We start from the raw sequence: 22757 nt of genomic DNA, 5'->3' as shown, positions 1-22757 counted from the left end.
AGTAATCCTGTTTGTTCCAGTTTCCTCATCTGCAAAATGAGTCAAAGAAGGAAATGGCAAACCACTTGAGTATCTCTGCCAAGAAATTTCCAAATGGGGTCACAGACAGTTGGACATGACTGAAACAACTGAACAACAACAGGGTAATCAAGGCTATATTAGGACTCAAACCTGGACTTTAAAGCACCCCATTAACACTCATTGGTCAACTGCTCTGGTGAGCCAAATTAGAATTCTCAAGCACTCCTAACTCAGTCCATGCCTACCAGTGTCAAATCACCTCCTCCTCAAGCATGGTGCATGACTAGTGTTTCTTGAATTGTATTTGATATTTGGCCCATTCTATGTATCTGCCTCTTTCCCTAAAAACAAAGTTCACAGAAATTTAGAACTGTTATTTAAAGTTTAGAATTGTTTCAATTAGGTACTCTTTTTGACCCCATCTGGAGTTTTCTTAGCAAAGATATTAAAGTGGTTTGCCAGTTCTTTCTTCAGTTTATTTAACAGATGAGGAAATTGAGGCAAACTGAGTGAAGTGATTTGCTCAGAGTTACATAGGCTAGCAAGATTTGAACTCAGGAAGATGAGTCTCCCTTACTCAAGTCCAGTACTAACCACCATCTATCTACCTAGAAGATGTCCCCTAATATATCCCCATCATATTATAGATGAAGGAACCAAAAATAAGATGGGCTAAATGGCTTAGCTAAGATAAACAGGTAGCAAGTAGCAGAGCCCTATTCTTAACTTATTTCTTCTCATGCAACTCCATCCCTTTCCCCCATGTACTATGCCATCCCTTTTGCTGCTGAAGCAGAGGTTTTACACAGGGAGAAAAGGAGAGAATGCAAGAAGAAAGGGTAATAGGAGGTTGAAAAGATTGCTTCCTCTGCTAATATACAGTCTGCTCCAAGCTGCTAAGACCCAGATACTCAAAATCATCAGCTTGTGTTGCTGATGCTCTGAGAACCTGCCATGACCCTGGCGTGTTTTGAAAGAAATTCTCCCCTGGGCTTCTGTCCACTGAACAAATAAAGTCTCCACCACTCTGTTCCCTATCATGACCTGATTATGATTCAATGATGTTTTTCCTCATCAAATGGAAGGAAGTTTCTGGCTCTGGGGATCCTCATGGGATACACACCCTGCCCATGGCAGAGGGCAAAGTTTGCTTAAAGTTTAGTACCATTGCTTAATAAAATATGATTCCAACTTTTTGCTTGCTCTAACTTGAAAAATTGTAATGCATAGAAATATTCAATTTTTTGAAATAATGCATGCAATACTTCAGCATTAGTCTGTCTAGACTTCAAGATACAAAAGCATAGTCAAACCTGCCCTTACACAAGTCAGAACAATGGGCTTCCACCTTCCTTCCCCTGTCAAGTCTCAGTCTTGCTCTCATTCTGAGCAATGAAGCCACATACAAGACTGAAACCAAGGATGGGGGCTCCAGTCTTATTTATAGAGGGACAAAGAGGAATGAGGGTGATTTTATATTAGATGGAGAAAAGAAAACTGGAGGCTTTAACAAATGCATAGATCTAGAACATGCAGATCCCCAAGCACTCTTAAATATTGCAGCTGTAAATCAATGACTAGAGGTTAGTCGAATTCCTTTAATGTTACAGGGTATACTTCCAGATTTAAGAGACATTCTGGTTGCCTTTCTTTCTATCTCCCAGATTTTTTTCTAACCAGCCTTCCATAGCCTCTTGTTGGAATCTTTACAAAGTGTTAAGATATTGGAGTTAATTTAATCTTAGAAAGAGTTATTTTGGGCCAGAACTTGAAACAAGGTACTAAGAGGAAGTGATTGAACAATGCTTGTGTTCACACCTTTAGAGAGCTCATAAGTATCTAAGTACTCAATGGAGTTCACACGTGTAGGGCTTAGTCCGAATTCACACCTCCCTTATGGCCATAGAGCACTCTGGGAGATAACCCAGAATCCCTCTCCCTCCGAAGGTGGAGTTAACCTTTGGGAGATCACATATATAGGGAGCTTTTGAAGCTTGGGTTTAGTTCTTCTTATGGGACTTAAGAGAGAGAAAGACTCTGGAAGAAAGCCTACAAGCCCTATCTTTGAGGCAAGAGAAATCCATTGCATCTTCCAACTTGGTGCTGGCTGGAGGCTGAAGAAAGCAGAGGCAGAAGCCAAGGACAAAGCTGCACGATCTCTTGGAGCCAGGCAGAGAGATAGGCCTCAACTAACCGGGCTAATTTGGAAGGAGAAATAAACGTTTGCATTTTTACCAGCTGGCTACAATTTTGTAATAATTATTTATTTCAATAAGGCTGCCTCCAGAAAACCTCCACAGCCTCTTAAATTTGAAAACATACTTTAAAAAACTTCTTGCCTACTATATTGCTGGTATAGAGTAGTGATGAAGTCTGAAAACTTATAGGGAAGAAAAATCCTAAGAACTTTGACCCAGAATATTAAAAAAAAAAAAATCCATTGCTCCAGTCAGTGTAGATGTGCCCCTGAAGAACCTCATGCATTCTTTGTTCTTTCTGCTCATGTCATTCATTTCCCAGGCATAGCCAATTTTGGAATCCACCCCATCTCTTCATAATTTAGCTCAATATTTGCTAAATCCACTCATAAAATGTTGGGACTAAAAGAGATTTTAGTGATCATTTCACTCAGGATGTTCTTAACTTGGGATCCATCAACTTTGGTTTTTAAAAATATTTTTAAAACTCTTTCAATAAAATTGATTTCATTTGTATGTAAATTTCATGGCATGAATTTAAATACATCACTGAAAAGGGATCATAAACTTTACCAGACTGTCAATGGAGCCGTGATATACACAAAAAAGTTAAGAACCCTAGAATTTCTTCATTTTACAGAGTGGGAAACTAAGACTCAGAAAAGAGAAATGACTGTTTCAATGTCATACAATCAATTAGATCTATTGATTTTCAGGGCTAGACTCTTCTCCTTAGAGTGTGTCTCTTCTTCTCCACAAAAACTTTGCAGTCCAAAGAGAATTTTTCAACTCTTTGAATTCCTTATTGCCTTTATTTTAGTGATTGTGCCACTCAGATATATTTAATACTGGCTTGTTTAATATATGTGTAATATCTTTAATATAATAAATAATTCTATTTACCATCTATTTAATTCTGGTATTTTTTTTTTGCATTGTTTCATTTCTGTTTTTATATACTTAATATCTAGCATAAGGCCCAGGACATTGGAAAAGCACCTACCAAAGTGAATGGAACGAAATAAAGGCTAATGAAATGTTTGTTGATTGATTAGAGCCTCACAATTTTAGAGCTAGGAGAGACCTTAAAAATTATCTGGTCCTATTCCCTCATAGATTATGTAACTTACCCACAGTCACACAGCTTAGGAAGCATTATCACTAAAATTAGAATCTGATTCTAGAAAGTGATCTTAAGGCCAGATAATTTCAATTATGCCTTTCTACCTCTTATATTACCTTGTTTAATTGAATTATATATATTAAGTGTTCTAAATAAGCATTAATTAATGCAAATTATTTAATTCATTTAATACAAATATTGTAATAAGTATTTATTGATGAGGTCGTTTTTTAAAAAAAAACAGTTTTCTAAGGAAGTAAAGCTAGGAGGGGAGAGATAAATGTATAATGAGGAGCATGGGAAGTCTGGATTTGTGAAGAGACTTGGATTTGAATCTAATCTTTAACAACTAATTATATGTAAGCTTCTAGAAGAGCTGTGCCTCTATTTTCTCATTTATAAAATGGACATAATAACACTCACATTCCTTTTTAAATCTTAAAGAGGTAGATAAACTTGATTTTTATTTTTAAATGTAAATGTAGTTACCCATTATGTTATTAGTCAAATATAGGTAAGCAAAAATAAGCAAATACAGTAAAACCAGAAATTTGTGATTGTCTTGTTCAGGTCCAGGTAAGTGATCTTGGATCCCTTCCAACTGTGAGGTACTCTGTGAAGTCCACACTAGCTCCCTGGAGGCCTCAGAATCAGCCAGAGTCAGGATAAATAAAAGTCCTTGGTCTTTAGGGGGAGAAGTGAAGGAGATTGGCAAAACTGCCAGGAGTTTTGCCAAGGATTCTTGATTCTAGAATTCAGAATTTCCACAAATCTCTACACTTTTCTCCTCCTCCTCCTGAGGCCACTTTACCCCCTAATCCTTCCCTACAATTCTCTTAACCCCAAGCATAGAGATAGCATTAACTGTGAGAAGAGAAATTCCAAACATGTGAATTGAGTTATTGTCCAATAGGTAATTAGTTTTAAGTGCTCAACTGTCTGATTCAAGTGCACCTATTCAGAGTTTCAGCCCTTTACAAAACTCTGGTTCTGAAATCTCATACAAACATAAACCATTATAAGATGCTCCTTTGTTCCATTAGTGAAAAAGGGATTCATGGCATCTAAGTTAGGAGGAAAAATAACTTTTTTGGATCCTACCTGAGATTATCTACTATGATCTTAATTACATTTTGTGGGTACTCTCAGCTCTTCCCCATCCCCTCTTAGCTTATCTTCAAATAGTAATGAGAGCCAGAGACATTAATTTCTGTTAGTTTCCTTTTAAAAGATGTTATTGGTGTGGGAAATGATGCAGAGTGAGATGAACAAAAGCAGAGAAACAATATACATGAAGACAAAAACAATATAATTGGAAAGAACAGCAACAACAACAAAACCTGAATGTTGTTTCTAAGCTTGGAAAAAAGGAAGAAAATAGATGTTTCTGTCCCCTCCCCCCCCCCCCAGTTCCCCACCATTACTTCTTTGGGAAGCCATGTAGTGTAATGGAGGGAAAATTGGGCTTAAAGATAGGAGGAGCTAGTTTTAAGTCCTGCCAAGGCTACATACTGTTTGTCACTTAGTGTCTCCATTTTCTAGGCAGCTAAGTTGCAGAGAAGAGTTGGTTTCATTGATAGAGTTGTTTTCCTCAGCCGGAAGTTTGTATGTGTGTGTGTGTGTGTGTGTGTGTGTGTGTGTGTATGTGGGTGTGTGTAAAGGGTTCAACCTTTGATCTTCTTTGAATGGTAGGGAGCTATGATCTGTTGGAATACATGGGGAATACACCTGACTATGGCTGCTGGAGATCCAACCCAGATCTGCAGAATGGATCTATCAGATCTGATTGACATGTGGTTATTCTGAACTGCTTCCTTTTCCTCTTTTCTTCCCTCTTTCTTTCTCTCCTTCCTTCTTCCATCTTTCCTCCATCCTCTCTTCCTTCCTCCCTCCCTCCCTCTCTTTCTTTCTTTGTTTTCCTTCTTCTTTCCTTCCTTCCTCCGTCCCTCCCTCCTTCTTTCTTTCTTTTCTTCTTTCTTTTTTCTTTCTTTCCTTCTTCCTTCCTCCCTCCTTTCTTTCTTTCTTTCTTTCTTTCTTTCTTTCTTTCTTTCTTTCTTTCTTTCTTTCTTTCTTTCTTTCTTTCTTTCTTTCTCTTCCTTCCTTCCTTTCTTCCTTCCTTCCTTTTCTTCCTTTCCTTTTAACAAGGAATAGCTAATTGGTTAAAGGATGAGTATATCTGAAAACAAAAGTGATAAAAAATAAGAACAACAAAAATTTTAAAACATAATATCAATTTTAAGCAAATTCTATCTTTATGAACTCAGTAGATCAAGCTGATTCCTGGTGTCTAAATGCTAAGGAAAAATTAAGGGGACTTGTTACAGAGCAAGCCTAGGGCTGCATTTATATGTAAAATTAAACAGAGTGAAGACTAGGTTGAGACTAGGAGACAGCCACATGGGGACAGAGGAGGATAAGGAAGCAGGAAGGGAACAAGCATTTATTAAGTGCTTACTGTGTTACAGGCATTGTGCCAAATGATTTTACAAATATTTCATTAGATCCTCACAATAGCCTTGGGAATTAGGCCCATTTTATAACTGAGGACTTGAGGTAGACAGTGATTACATGCTTTACTAAGACCACACAGCTAGAAAATATCTGAGAGGATTTTAATAAGGCCTTCCAGATTTGAGACCTAAAAATCCATTAACTAATGCCTCCTAGCTGGAATGGGAATAGAAGAAATTGAGAGGTATGTTTTAATTTTCATTTCTATGAATGCACATTTTTAAATTTCAGAAGACTTTTTTACTTAAGGCATGGATATTTGTTCTGAAAAAAAAAATCATGTTTCAGTAAGGGCTCAACATTTCTATTGGGCAGTGAGTCCAAGAGTGCTCTACCTGGAGTCAGGACAACTTGTCTTCCTGAATTCAGATCCAATCTTAGACTTTTACTAACTGTGATTTTGGACACACCACTTACCCCTGTTTGCCTCAGTTTCTTCATATGTAAAATGAGCCAGAGAAGGAAATGGCAAAACAGTATCTTTGCCAAGAAAATCACAAATGGAATCATGAAAAGTGGGACATGATTGAAAATGACTAAAAAACTCAGCAACCATCACTTTCAAACCCTGCCTAGGATGTCCAAATGCATTTGCAGTATCTTCCAACTCCTCCTCCTCTTCATCATCATCATCATCATCATCATTATCATCACCACAGCTGAAATTTATATAACAATTTAAAGTTCACAAAGAATTTTATGTATATTATCTCCTCTGGCTCACAACAATCCTATTAGATGGATCCCATAGACAGTACTATTATCATTTTACAAATGAGGAAACATCATTGGTATCAGCCACAGGATCTGATACCAAGTATTCCTGATTCCAAATGCAATTCTGTATCTACTATATCTGTTTTCTATTTTATCCTAGCCCTGATTCTGAGATAGCTCAGGAACAACTTTTTTTGGTAAAATTGGGACTATAGTACAAGGAATCTACCATATCCCTGTCTCTACAAGATCACTACTGTAGAAGTCAGTGGCTCCTTCAGATACTCATTTCCAAAATAGTTTGCTTTCTTCCATATATGAAAATGATCATATAAATCCACCACTGGTAAATAGAGAGTGTGTGCTTAGAGTCATTTTTCCCTAGGTGGTAGTGATGATGATTACTAATGACTTATCCCCATTCTTCTTGCCAACTACCACGTGGTGAATTAATCTATTACAACAACAGAGTGAAATTCTAGTGATCTGATTCACCATATTTATTTCCAGGTTTCTTAGTTCTTGCTTATTTCATTAGGCCCTGAAACTGGCTGCACTTCCTTCTTATTACCTGCTCTAGCTCTAGTCTTTACAACCAGAACTCACCCTTTCTTTCCCTATCTTCCTCAGAAAAGTACAATAGATGTCAGGGGCTTTTGACATCCCCTGCCCTGTCAACAACAAGCATTATTAAGTCAATAAGCATTTATTAAGAACTTACTATATGTATCAGACATTCTGCTCAATACAGGAGGCAAAAATACAAATTTAAAAAAGAGTAAGACGTCTTTTCCCTCAAAGCACTTACATTCTAGCAAGGAAAAAAAATGCACAATTTGCCCTGGGATATAGTTCCCTTTCTGTCTCTCTTCCTCCCCCATAAATTCCTCTTCTAGGCAAAGCTCCAGTTATAAAGAAAAATGAGAAATAATGTCTAAAATGCACCTTAAGCAAACCTTAAGGCACCATCTAAATACTAGTAGTTTTAATTTGGGAAGTCATTTTCTCGCTAAGCAACCCAAAGAGACTTTAAAAGCCATTTGTCACAAGCTCAAAGATTTAGAGCTAGAAAAGACTCAGTAGAAGCCACTGAGCCTAAGCCCTGCATTTTACAGATAAGGAAACTGAGGGACAGACAGATTAGTGACTTGCCTAGGATTGCAGAAGTAATAATTATCTGAGAATAGATTTGAACTCAGATTATTTGGTTATAGATCCATCCCCCTGAACTTTGTGCCCTGCCTTTATCTTAGGCCTAACCAAAATCAGAACTTTCATCCTTTATGTTGAAAGTCAATGGCTTGTTTTTGCTTAAAAAATCAGTACTCCAGGAAATTCCCTTATTTCAATTGCCTCCTGTGTCTTATGTTTAAAAAAAAAAGTTTTCTCACAAATGCAAATTTACATATGTAAATTTGGACTTTGTTTTGTTTAAATAAATGAAATCATTTGTTTTGTTTTTTTATCTACCCAGGGAACTCCCAGTGGTAACTTGTAGTCTTAGAGATTGATTCACTGGCAGTTTAGGGGATTTCCCATCATTCTTCAGCAGACATTTGTCATTATCTCCACAACATCTTTCATCTCTATCCTCTTCTCTTCCTCTACATGATCACTCTGTAGTTTTGGGCCCAGTATCTTTACAGGTCTATCTAACTCAGATCTTTCCCTAGTCCAAACTGTTGTTGTTCTTACTGATCCTTTTTTCTCAAAGAAATACCAAAGTGATTTTCCTAAAGACAGGAGTGTAATGATAGTATTCTCCTACTTTATATGTCTAGTAGCTCCCTATAATCTGCCTGTTCAAACATAAAATCATTTATGTAGTTTTAAAGCTCTTTACAATCTGGCCTCCATCCACTATATTTGGAAGAAAAATAGAATTGTTCCATTTGGCAGAGCCAAGAGTTGTAAGGAGATAAATTTAGACTTGATGTCAGGAAAATCTTTGAACAATTAGAGGGGCCCCCAAGTGGAATGGGTTACCTGGAGATATTACCTGTCTTTAGTGGTCTTCCAGTAGAGGCTGAATAACCACTGTCAAGTCCATCACAGTGAACATTCCTTTCCAATAAGGGTTGGACTAGATAACCACTTTAATCCCTCAAAATCCATGATTCTATAAGAAATTTCTCACCTTATTTAGTTATTGCTCTCTTTTTAGCACTCTCAAATTGAACTTCCTGTTGCTCACAAGAGAAATTTCATTTCCCTTCTCTTTATCTTTCCACTGGTCCACCTCCCATGATTAGAATGGACTCTGTTCACCTCCTCCTTTTGAAATCCACTTTCCAAGTTTTAGTTCCTACATCTATAAAGATTCTTTTTTTTCCCTTTTGGCCTTATGGACTCCATTGTCAATCTAGTTTTAAAGCCCTTTTCAAAAAAAAAAAAAAGTTTTTAAAAAGATTGCACACACACACGCATACACACACATACAATTATAAAGGAAGTTAGTCATTCACAATATTTTGTAAAATTCAGTCAAATTGAAATCTTTAGCTTTTTCTGATTTTCCCAATTGCTAGTGTCCTTCTCTATAAATCACCTTTATTTAGTTTGTTTCTATTTTATGTTCTCTTTTTATATTTTTATATTCTACTCCCTCTCAGAGAATATAATCTCTGAACTCCAGGAGAGCAGGGATTGTTTCACCTTTGCCTCAATATCCCCAGAATACCACATAGTAGGTACTCAATCAATTTATTGATTTATTGGTTATTTTAGGCTGGCTCCTCTATTCACAACATCTGGGCTTGTCATTGAAAAAGTTCAATAAGCAAAGATATAAGGATTCTTCATTTCACTTGAAGCAAAAACTTTTCCAAGAAGAAATTTTTATAGAGAATTGCTGGTAGACATTTAGATTAAATGTAATCTCATTATTCTTAAATGCCTCTGATTTCTTTTTGCAAGAACGTGACCATGTTTTAAATGTTTTTTGGGGGGGAATAGGGAGGAAGGGGGCAATCTATTCTCTGTCCTGCTTTACTAGGGGCTTTTTGCCTATATAATTCTTCAAGAACAATGCTTCCAGTGTCTTGGAGGCTATCTAGTATCTAGTGCTGACTCAGAGGGTCCAGAGGGATAACCAACAGCCTCATAGGCATATTGCCACCTACTGGTGTTGAGGGCAAATAGCAAGGAAGGAAAAGAAGATAAAGAAGGAACATAGAAGCCATAAAGAAAGCGTTTAAAATTGTTTCCAGACAGGAGGGGAACCATTATTAGTTTTGCCCCCTTGGCCTTGACAGAGGAGACTGAACTTCCATAGTTGGCTGTCATTGATATTGTAAGCCATTTTTATTGTCATTCAGTCATTTCAGTTGTTTCCGACTTTTGGTGACCCCATTTGGGGTTTTCTTGGCAGAGATACTGGAGTGATTTGCCATTTCCATCTCCAGCTCATTTTACAGATGAGAAAACTGAGGCAGAAAGGATGAAATGACTTGTCCAGGGTCACACACCTAGTGAATGTCTGAAAGTCTTTCTGATCTCAAGCCTGATGCTCTATCCAAGGTACCACCTAACCAAAGTCTTGACTCCAGGTTTAACCCTATTCACTATACTAAGCTGCCTCTCAAATCACTAGGCTTTAAAATAATTGACATCTTACTCATCAACAATAAAAACTATTAAGCACCTACTATATGGAACAACCAAGGCTAGATCTATAATTTTGTGGAACTTTGGCCAGCATGCCAAATTAGAACTGTATTCAGAGATATTCCTTTTTATACTTTTAAAAGTATGTTCAGAACTGTGATGAAAAGTACATTTGCCTCAGCGTATTATCTGCATGGAGGGCAGCCTGGGTTGCCAGGAGATCGCAAATGATATCTTTTGAAAGCTAACGAGCTATAACTAACTGAAAACAAAATGCTGCCTACACATAGTTTTTGTGACCATGTTGTTGGAGAATGGAGGTATGAATAAGGTGAAGCTTGAAATTAAGAAACCAAGAAATATGGCAGAATAGTCTATATGCATTACCAATGAAGTAGAAGGTAGTAGTGGCAGCCAGGGCACAAGAAGTCCTCACTGAATCCCTTACTTTATTTTTTTGTCTCTCTGCCTAGCAGAGTCCAGCATATAGCAGATACTTAATAAATATATGTTGAATGAAATTTTCTATGCTTCTGACAGTTTTCATCTTAAAATAAATTTTATTTTGGAAAAAAGGGAAACCTACTTGGGGGTGTTTCTAATTTTTTTTCTCATCATGAAAACATATACCTGTATTTTTTTTCCCCTTCTTCACTATGCAGTTGTAGATACAATTGATTAGACTTCATCTCATTCTTCTTAATATACTTATTCAACTTGAACCTTTTGTAAATAACAAGGAAAAATGATCATATGCAGTTTATAACAGCGGGTTATTTTTAAAAAGTGTTTCAATCATTTAGATAACAACTTCCTGGCTTTTTTTTTTTTTCTGTTAATACAGCTTCTCAGAAAAGATAAATAAGCTTCTTTCTGACTTGTTTTTATATAATTCCCACCTAAACAGTCACATGAATCTATGAAGAGAAAAACCTGTAAGTAAACCAAAGTGTGCCAAATAACTCAAATTATCTTTCCCAGAGGTTGTAATAAAGATGCCAGAAATTAATTTCAAAATCAAGAGAAAAGCCTTGACTACAGATTAACTGGAAGTGAGACTTAATCTTCTGAAAACAAAGATAAGAGTTTCTGGGAAATTTGTTCCTTGTAGTATGTACATAGAAATTGCTTCCGAATCAACAAAGCTGAAATTGGTTGTGTTAAGTTTTAACCACGGCTAAGTCTGAAATTGGACTTCAATTCTCCAGCAAAAAGTTCTCTATGGAATATTTGAATTGGGTTACAAGGTTATTTCTTTGTTTAAAGCAGCTAGGTGCCATAAGGAATAGTGCATTGTGCCTGGAATCAGGAAAAACTGAGTTCAAGATGTGACCTTAGACACTTTTTAGCTATGTAATCATGGGTCTATTTGCCTCAGTTTCCACAGATATAAAATAAAGATAATAATAGCATGTGTCTTCCAATGTTGTTGTAAGGATAAAATGAAATAACATTTGTAAAGAGCCTAGCACACTGCCTGGCATTATATAAATGCTAGTTATTGTTATTATTTCTTGGAGTCTATTTTTGAGTTAGTAAATGACTTAACCAATGATTTACATAGAGAAAATGCTTCAGTAAAGTTTTTAAGCTACTCAATTAAAAGACATAGACCACTTGGAAAAGGTCAATAAAAGAATCACAAAAAGAATAATAAAAGAATTGTTAATAGGTTAGTGAAACCTATTTAGATAAGAGCAGGCTTCAGTAAAATATACCTTAATAATGACCTGTACCAAAGCTATGACAAGGGCAGGGTGATTAGGGTTTCCTCTTAGATTACATATTTAAGGAGCATAGGATTTAGAGGGCAACTATAGTAACCACAATTCTTCAGCGGCATAGAAGCAACAAAACTTTAATAACAGCCAGCATTTATTTATCATTTACTATGTTCCAGGGTACTGTGCTATAGCCTCTTTAAAAACAGTTATTATTTATTCTTTTTAAATTTTTAATATTTTTATTCTTTTTATATTTATATTCATATTATATTTATTTTTATATATTTATATCATATATATTCTTTTTAAATTTTGAGATCCAAATCCTTTTCCTTCCTCTCACTTCTCCCCTCTCTACTAACAAGGCAAGCAATATAACATTAATCATACATGTGAAATCATGTATAATATATTTTCATATAGACATACTTAAAAAAAAAAGAAAAAGAAAATAATTGAGAAAATCATACTTCAATTTGCACTCAGAGTTAATCAGTTTTCTCTCCCTGGAGGTGGATAGTATTTTTTTTTTTCATCATGAGTCCTTTGGAATATTGTCTTGATGAGAATAGTCAAGTCTCTCATGGGTTATCATCATTACTACATCCTTGCTACTATGTACAAAGATCTCCCAGTTTTTTTTTTTTTTTTTTTATTTCACTTTGTATCAGTTCATATAGGTCTTGCCATGTTGTTTCTAAAACCATCCTTCTGGTCATTCCTACAGCACAATAGTACTCTATCACAATCCTCTGCCACAACTAGTAGTTTTTGAACATATAGGTCCTTTGGGATACTGACCTACTAGCAGTATTGCTGAATCAACAGTGTTACAGCCCTTCAGGCATTAATCCCAAATGATTCTCCAGCATAGTTGGATCAGTTCACTACTCCACCAACAATTCCTTTGTATCATCCAGCATTTGTCATTTTTGTTAAACATGAGGTGGTATCTCAAAGTTCTTTTAATAAATAAATAATCTATAAAGATTTAGAGCCTTTACATACTATGCCTTTTAGAAATATTATCTTCTTTAATGCTCATAACAATCTGGAAAGTAAGTACTATTATTTTCCCTATTTGACAAATAAGGAAACTGAGGCAAACAGGGTTAAGTGACTTGCCTGGAACCTCACACAGCTATTAAGTGTCTGAGGCTGGATTTGAAGTTGGGTCTTACAGGTTCAAGCTCTTTCCACTGTGCCATGTAGTTGCCTAGCACTAACATTGTTTAGCACCTGACAGACAACAATAATTCATTAATATTCAAAGTTTTTAGACAGAGTCTCACTTCACCTTTGTTCCCTTTCATTCTGTTTGGCTCACTGCTTAGCAGTGACTTTGCAAAGGGGTTGCTTATGGCTTCCTACTCCCTCTGCTCAACTGAGAGCAAATTTTTTGCTACTTCACTCCCACCCCACCTTCACTCCAACATCAACCTGGATTGTAGGATTCCTAATAACATCTCTAGTCTTTAAGTCTTAGAACCAAGAAGCCATAGGTTCAAATCCCACCACCACCACAACCCATAGGTATAACAAAGCATATCAGAGATTGGCCAATTAGTGAGACCTATAGATCAATACCTGTTTTTGGACCACTGAAGCTAAAAAATATTTTTACATTTTAAAATAAAATTTGATATTTAAATTTTTTCATCTATTCTTGGTCTGAGGATCAAAAAACCATGCAGTTGAATGTATTTGACTCTGAGGATGTAGAAGGCCAATCCCTGTTGTAATAAATTCTCTAAAATCAAATTTCAGGGAAGTTCCTAGTCTGCAAAGGGAATCTGTGAATTCCCTATCTCAATATATTCACAAGTCCATCCATTCCCCATTCTGTATCTTTAAGGGAAGAAGTTGCTCACAGAGAATGTCTTTATCACAACTGAAGAAAGGAAAAGAAGAAACTGATTTAACCTGTATTATGATATCATTTTTCTTTTCCAAAAGTCAGATGCCATGTATGTTAATGGTGGCCGCATTCTCCAGAGTCCCTTGGACTGGAGTCATAGAATATGAGGGCTGGAAGTGATCTTCTAGAGGGAAAACTTACACCAAGAAAGATTAAGTGACCATGAGGGAAACTAGAACTTAAGCTTTTGAACTTTCCACCATACCTCCATTTATCTTTGATGCCATTTTCCAGTTTGCACTCTCTCAATTAGTCCCCCATTGATTCTGTCTTCATTTGCCTTCCCACTGTCACAATTCTGGTCATTATCTATGCAGATTACTACAAAAGTTTCCAAATAATATCCCCAGTTTTGTGTCACTGTAGTCCATCCTTCTCACTGACGCAGAATTATTTTTTTCTCCAAATACTTATTCTGCCATGGCAGCCTTCCTGGCCAATTCATAGAATCAAAGATAAAGAGCTGATAAGAATCTAGCCCACCTTTTTCTTTTCACAAATGAAGACTCCAAGAGTCCTCAAAGTTGGGAAATGCTTAAGTCAGATGCTGACTCAAATGTTTCCACTGTGCAACCTCTGTCTCTTGTGCAATTTATTTATTCTTTAATTATTGTTTGTTCTATTCAAGGCATCATATTTGTTGTGCTTGTAGTCAGCAAATTCCCTTCTGGTGCTTCTGATCTGGTTGGCAAAACTTTATGTTTTAATAGATTATTATCATGAGGGTCCCTTCCAGTTCTAAATCCACAGTACGGAGGGACTGGAAATTAAGGGGCAAAAATGAAATAGTTCCTATCTTCAAGGTACTTACCAGAGGAGACAATGGGTACCATGTTAAGTTTATATAGAAAATAGGTACCAAAAAACACAACATAGTTTTGGAAGTTAAATTAGAGGAGTTAGATAAGGTAGAGATAAGGACAAGGAATGGTTCTTGAGCTAAGTCTTGAAGGAAATAGGATGCAGGTGAGGAAAGAGTTCATTCTAGAGCAAAGACACAGAACTGTGAGAAGGGTTTTACACAATTCACAATGCTGTTGGGGAAGTGTTTTACAAACCATGGAGTATAAGCTATTGTGATAAGATTCATGCTTTTCCCCATGTGGGAAGTGTAATGTTTTTATCCATATCAAGAGACAGATCTTTATAAAAAGTGAATGTTAAAAATTATTTTTGCATGTAATTGAGGAAAAAATAAAATATTAAATTGCAAGACAGAGCTGAGATTTACTCCAAATATAGAACTCCCAACATGGGAGCAGTCGGTAGATAAATTCTAACGAGTTGACTGTGGTACATCAAGTATAAGAGCCTTTTCCTAGTAAGTATCAGAAGCAGGATATGAATTCAAGTCTTCCTGGGCTTACTAATGCCCACTACAGCAGGGCTTCTTAAACTTTTCCCACTCACCTTTTTTTTAACATGACTTTATATGGGCACATAAAATAGGTATAAAAATCATACATTTACTGGTAATAAATCACAAAGAAATTTATTTTAAACAATTCTTTGGTATACATCTAATTTTACCATTTATTAAAGATGAAAGTAAATTTGCATACTAATGAGATGGATGTGCTTATGCATTTTTACATAAAGAATTAAATTTTGGTGGGATATTTGATAGTGCAGGACCTAGAGCCTTCAGAAACCTTTTACTGTTGCCTAGTTTTTCATGATCCCTACAATAATTATGTGACATGGGGTCACTACCCACAATTTAAAAACTTTACATTATACCACTGTCTCTATTAAGCAACTAAAACAAATTTTAGCAGATGGGAGATATCCTACATCCTGTCAGAACAGACAGGATGTGTTTCTAAGATCAAAAAAGCAGGGCAATTCTTGTTACTGGAAAGGTGTAGCTATTGCCAACAATCTCGCTGAGGGCACCAGCCTCTCTTCCCAGCCAAGGCTATCCCGTCTTCATAAAAATGATTCCATTCTTGACTCCATGTCTAGTCATCCTACACTGGTCCCTATCAGTAGATAAACTGGCTGTGCTCACAACAGAGAGAAATTTAGAGCCAGGTGAACCATCTTTGTGGCTTGAGAGCACATAGCCAATGACAGTCCTATCCACGAAAAAGGGGGGTTCCAAATTTTTTATGGTAACAATAAAAACAAAGGATTTTCCATGTCTTTCCAATATACATGGTAAACAGACGGGGAAGTTTAGATTACAGTTTATACCTTTCTATATGGAAAGAGGTTATAGGTAGATGGAAAATAGCTCACATTTTTATAATGCTCTCAAATCATGGTTCTTCCAAGTATAGCCTTAAAATTGGAAAGGACATTAGGAGTCTTCTAAATTTCTGTGGTTCTCTATTGCCTCTAGGTTGAAATACAGAATTTTCTGTTTGTCATTTAAAGTTCTTCATGTTCTACTTCCTACCTAACTTTATACACTGACTTTATACAATTTCTCCTCATACATTCTTCATTCCAATCTAACTGAACTGATTCTTGTGACAAATATAAGGGCATTCTATTTTCCACATGGATTGATTTACATAGGCTATCCCCCATACCTGGACTTCTTTCCAGAATCTACTTTTCAGAATCTACTTTTCTTCAAGGCTCAACTCAAGGATCATCTCCTACAAAAAGCTTTTCATGAGATTCTCTTTCCCCCTCACCCAGTTATTAGTGATTCTATCCATTCTGAAAATTACTTATAAAAATTATTTATATATGAACCTGAAGAACTGAATGTGGGAGTTGTGAAAAATTTGGCAGCATAAAAAGTTTCTGAATGCTCTATGTCCTGAAGTATCAAATATGCCACCAAAATTTAATTTTTATGTAAAAATAAACAAGCACGTCCATCTCATTAGTATGCAAATTTTCTTTCATCTTTAATAAATGGTAAAATTATTTTACTCTAAAAAATATTTATATATACTGCATACATTTACTTGAATGTGTTGAACATATTTTCCACCAGTAATATGTAAGATCCCTGAAGACAGAAATCATTTCATTTGGTCTTTGTAACCCCAGTGCTTAGAAATTTGTTTGATGCATTTCATATATGTACACTTGAAGTTTTTTCCATATTTCACTGCATTTTTATATTTATCATTGTTATGGTACCATCATTATTACACCATTATATTATATCAATATACCATAATTTATTCAGCAGTTTTCTAATTATCATATGTATAGAATCACAGACTCTCAGCTGAAAAGAACTTCAGAGGCCCTCCTGTCCAATCTATATATGAGACCCATCAAGGGATCATCTTGTCTTTCCCTGAAGAGGGGGAACCCACTACTTCCAGGGACAACATATTCCATCTTTTTAATATATCTAACTGGTAGAAAGTTTTTTCTTTACATTGTCTCAGTTTACAACTCTTTACAACTTTCCCTCGTTACTCCTAATTTCGTTCTCTGTATTTAAGCAAAATAAGTTTCGTTCTTCCTCCTTTTGGTAACTCTCAAAGCATTTGAAGACTGTGATCAGTTTGCCCAATCAATATGCTGTAACAGACTACACTTTGGCCTCCTTGTCCCTCCCCTAGCTCCCCTGGAGCTAGAGCTGGAATCCCTGCTCTATTTTTAAAGGTGATGAAAATTTCCAAGAACTAAGTCCAGTTTCATGTGATATGGGATAGGTGCAAAAAGATGATCCTAACACCTTCTTGATAGAAGTTTCTTGAACCAAAACACACCCACAAACAATTCCAATCATATTTATAATTTTTTTCAACAATATTATATCATTAGTGGTAAAGTAAAGTATTCTGGCGAAATTATAGGAAGAAGTTGAAATTAATTTTGCAACTGCTCTGACATATATATTGTTTGAATATGCAAAGGAGAATAAAGAACAATTCAAGGAGAATCATCATCCTGTTAATCCTATCACATCAACAAACAATATTGTTTCAGTTGAAACTTCTAAGATGACTCCATCAGATAAGAAAAATAAAAAAAAAAAAAACTTTTCCAAAACCCAGAAATGAAAGCTGGCAGACAAGATGGCTCACAAAAGTGAATTCAATAAGGCTGGACGTAGGTCAATGTGGTTAAGCATTTAACCAAAACTGGCTCTCAGGATGATGAATAATGAAAGAAACTTGATACAAGAAAACACTAAGTTTTAATACAGCAAAATCAAGTTAGCATGTTTATTTCAGTACTCCTTTTTTCTAGTGAAGTGGCATTTTGCAAAATACAAGTTTTTTTGCGTGTTTCCTAAGTAATTAGATCACAAGTTCAAGCAGATGTTTGTTGGTATTTCATTATTCTTACAAATTTGCTTTAAAGGAAAGTAAAACATTTCATAAGCAATGTCTAGTGTCCTTTCAGGAATCTGTTAAGCTTTATAAATGATCAAATACCATGAAGAGTAAATATATGTAAATAAATGCAGTGCCAATATTTAGACTTACTCTAGAGTATGATTTTTAAAGAGAATATAAAGTCAATTAGAATAAAGTTGCTTATCAAGAATAGTCTTAAAAACATAGGAAAGTTTTAAAATACACAGAAGATAGTTCTGAAAGGAGCCCAGAAAAGCAGGACAGCTTTGAAATCAATGTGTGAAATCTTTTATATACATTTTTAAAGGCAAGAGATATGGAAAAACGATTCCCAATTTCATATAGAATCTTCTTTGTCTATTCTGCTCCACAAATAGAAATATTCATTTTTTACTGTTTAAATTCAGATCAAAAATTATTTTTAAATGTAGAATAATTATAAATGAATATAATTAAAGTACCTTTGGCAACAAATGGATTCCTAATGATTATTATACTCATTCATATTATGATAGTTTTTCTGTTCTTCATCATTGCTCTTAATGTTACTTTATGACCTTGATAGAGTAAAGATAAAGGTTTAGATTTTTTTTTTTTGCATTTTCAAATCACTAATGGAAGATTCTTGACATAATTGTATCTATTATTTTATTCAGAGAATTTTTTTATAACTAATATTCATTGCCATAGAAATCTAAAGAAATCACGTGTCATTCTGGAAAGAAGGAAAATGTTAAGAAATCTCAAGAAGATTCTTCTTTCATAATCTAAGGAACTCAAGAAATTTAAAAGAGGAAACAGAAGAGATGCTTGTAGAACTACTAGACTCCTCAGAGTCAGAGGAAATTTCAACATCTAGGCCTTGCCCCAAGTACAGAGGACAGAGGCTTGTCAGGGTCAGGGCCTAAGATGTAACAACAACTCCCCAGAAACTAACAACTAATTTTTTTTTTAAAGGGAGAGACCCAAAGTGAGGAAATGACAGAGTGAAGCCATCATTTACCTAGAACTAGAAGGAGTCATAAATGCTATAGATGAGAGGAAAACAAAACTAGAATTCTGTCACAATGGTCACGTAGGTCATATAATAATTGTGTCAGAGGTGAGGATGCAAGATCCAGGTTGTCCCTCTGCTCTCCAGCCTCCATCCAGGAGCCTGGGAGAAAACTCTTAATCAGATAGTCGCATATTCTAGCACCAGTTTTTTTTTTTTTTTTGCTAGAATTTTATTTTATTTTTATTTAATAGCCTTTTATTTACAGGTTATATGTATGGGTAACTTTACAGCATTAACAATTGCCAAGCCTCTTGTTCCAATTTTTCACCTTTTACCCCCCACCCCCTCCCCCAGATGTCAGAATGACCAGTAGATGTTAAATATATTAAAATATAAATTAGATACACAATAAGTATACATGACCAAACTGTTATTTTGCTGTACAAAAAGAATCAGACTCTGAAATATTGTACAGTTAGCTTGTGAAGGAAATCAAAAATGCAGGTGGGCAAAAATATAGGGATTAGGAATTCAATGTAATGGTTTTTAGTCATCTCCCAGAGTTCTTTCTCTGGGCGTAGCTGGTTCAGTTCATTACTGATCCATTGGAAATGATTTGGTTGATCTCATTGCTGAGGGATGGCCAGTCCATCAGAACTGGTCATCATATAGTATTGTTGTTGAAGTATATAATGATCTCCTGGTCCTGCTCATTTCACTCAGCAACAGTTCGTGTAAGTCTCTCCAGGCCTTTCTGAAATCATCCTGTTGGTCATTTCTTACAGAACAATAATATTCCATAATATTCAGATACCACAATTTATTCAGCCATTCTCCAACTGATGGGCATCCATTTAGTTTCCAGTTTCTAGCCACTACAAAGAGGGCTGCCACAAACATTCGTGCACATACAGGTCCCTTTCCCTTCTTTAGTATCTCTTTGGGATATAAGCCCAGTAGTAACACTGCTGGATCAAAGGGGATGCACAGTTTGATAACTTTTTGAGCATAGTTCCAAACTGCTTCCAGAATGGTTGGATTCTGTTCACAACTCCACCAACAATGCATCAATGTCCCAGTTTTCCACATCCCTCCCAACAATCATCATTATTTTTTCCTGTCATCTTAGCCAATCTGACAGGTGTGTAGTGGTATCTTAGAGTTGTCTTAATTTGCATTTCTCTGGTTAATAATAACTTGGAGCATCTTTTCATATGACTAGAAATAGTTTCAATTTCTTCATCTGAGAATTGTCTGTTCATATCCTTTGACCATTTTTCAATTGGAGAATGGCTTGATTTTTTATAAATTAGAGTTAATTCTCTATATATTTTGGAAATGAGGCCTTTATCAGAACCTTTGACTATAAAAAATATTTTTCCCAGTTTATTGCTTCCCTTCTAATCTTGTCTGCATTAGTTTTGTTTGTACAAAAACTTTTCCGTTTGGTATAGTCGAAATTTTCTATTTTGTGATCAGTAATGATCTCTAGTTCTTCTTTGGTAATAAATTCCTTCCCCTTCCACAAGTCTGAGAGGTAAACTATCCTGTGTTCCTCTAATTTATTTATAATTTCATTCTTTATGCCTAGGTCATGAACCCATTTTGACCTTATCTTGGTGTACGGTGTTAAGTATGGATCAATGCCTAGTTTCTGCCATATTAGTTTCCAATTTTCCAGCAATTTTTGTCAAATAGTAAGTTCTTATCCTAAAGCTGGGGTCTTTGGGTTTAGTCAAAGACTAGGTTAGCTATAGTTGTTGACTGTTTTGTCCCTTGAATCTAACCTATTCCACTGATCAACTAATCTATTCCTTAGCCAATACCAAATGGTTTTGGTAACTGCTGCTCTATAATATAATTTTAGATCTGGTGCAGCTAAGCCACCTTCATTTGATTTTTTTTCATTAATTCCCTTGAAATTCTTGACCTTTTGTTTTTCCATATGAATTTTGTTGTTGTTTTTTTCTGGGTCATTAAAATAGTTTTTTGGGAGTCTGATTGGTATAACGCTAAATAGATAGATTAGTTTAGGTAATATTGTCATCTTTATTATATTTTCTCGCCCTATCCAAGAGCATTTAATATTTTTCCAATTGGTTAGATCAGACTTAATTTGTGTGAAAAGTGGTCTGTTATTTTGCTCATAAAGTTTTTTATTTTCCCTTGGCAGATAGATTCCTAAATATTTTATATTATCTCTAGCACCAGTTCTAACAATTTACACAAACTAGCCAAGAGCCTGAATGGACCTTCTTGTTGTTGTTTGCCCTGTGGTTCTTGAAGAGGACCATAACATCAGGGAGGTGAGGTCCCAACATGCAAGAGAATTGAATTTGTGAGATCAAATGGCTTAAAGTCACCAAAGGGTCATCTAGGTCCAGTGGCAAGAGAAAGGTCAGGACAACTGGAGAGGGCCTGATGCACTGGGGGATGTTGGCCTTTTTAAGGTAAGTCTTAGTTTGAGACAATACTCAATGGGTGATTAAGCATAGGTAAGAACTGAAGCAAAAAATTAATTTTTTTACCTAGTCAAAAAAAAAATCCAATCTGGGAGGTGAAGACTTTCAGGGTTTCTGGCCAAAATAGAAACAATTGTTATTTAAAATCACTCTGAATGAATCAGGTCCAAACAAAAACCAATTTGAGCTTGTTCTAGGAGCAATTGTTGGCCAGTCAATGAGAGCCAGAATGATTTGGTCCTTAAGAAAGAAATCTAGCAGGTAAACCCAATTGAGACTTATTAAAGACCTTAGCTTCAAAAGGTCACTATCACCCACTGCATCCAGGGCCATCTCTAGTCATCCTGATCTATATCTTGCCACTGGACTGAGATCATTCTGGAGGAGAAAGTGAGGCTGATGACTTTGCACAGCCCAACTTTACTTAAATCCAACTCACTTGAATGTAACCTAATGAAGTAAGGGAAGAAGAGTCGAAGAATGCTATTCATTCTCCAAATACACCATTGTAGTATCAATCAACAAGAATTTGAATGCACCATGTGCCAGATACTGCCAAGCTCTGGGCATAGAAATACAAATATGACTATCCCTACTCACAAGTATCTCGTATTCTAAAAGGGAAGAAAACAAGTATATTGAATGTGTGTATAGAAAAACATATATATGTATAGAGTATAAGTATATATAAATATATGTGTGTGTAGTCAATAAATATGAAATGAATAAAAGGTCTCATGATTTGTCTTGAAAGTGTTATCTACTCATGGTTATTGGGGATCTCAGTAGCCTTGGTACTAATGAGAGCAAGGAATGGCTCTCCTGGTCTGATTAATCTCTGATTGTGCATCTAGGAGAGCTGTCATAAGGAGACAACGTTACCTTTGCTTTCTCTGTACTATAACAGACTTGAGACCTTTTTAACAACTAACCCAGTTCTTCTTTATACATCATAAGGTGCCATCTTCTTCATAAGACTTTCCAGACAGGAGGAATCTTTCCTTCCTTCATTCTCTTAAACAACTTTGTTTTCCCCTCTTCTACTCATTTATTGCATTCAATTTTGTGTTATAGTTATTGTGTATCTTTGTTATCTCTCCTGCTAAACTATGATTTCCCAGAAAGTAGGAATAACATTTTGCTGAATTGTATATCCCTAAGAAATTAGCACACTGAACTGTAAGTGATTAGTTAATGTTT

The 22757-nt window shown here is 35.6% G+C and overlaps 1 pseudogene; it reads left to right on the top strand.

The window, feature by feature from the left end:
* The first annotated feature begins 10477 nt into the window (after positions 1 to 10477).
* LOC100916929 lies at positions 10478 to 17902 on the top strand (annotated as a pseudogene).
* Positions 17903 to 22757: the final 4855 nt, after the last annotated feature.

This window comes from Sarcophilus harrisii, chromosome 5 (genome assembly GCF_902635505.1).
Source record: "Sarcophilus harrisii chromosome 5, mSarHar1.11, whole genome shotgun sequence".
NCBI lineage: Eukaryota > Metazoa > Chordata > Mammalia > Dasyuromorphia > Dasyuridae > Sarcophilus > Sarcophilus harrisii.
The sequence above is the reverse complement of the archived record's forward strand: the minus strand, read 5'-3'. Positions and strand labels throughout refer to the sequence as shown.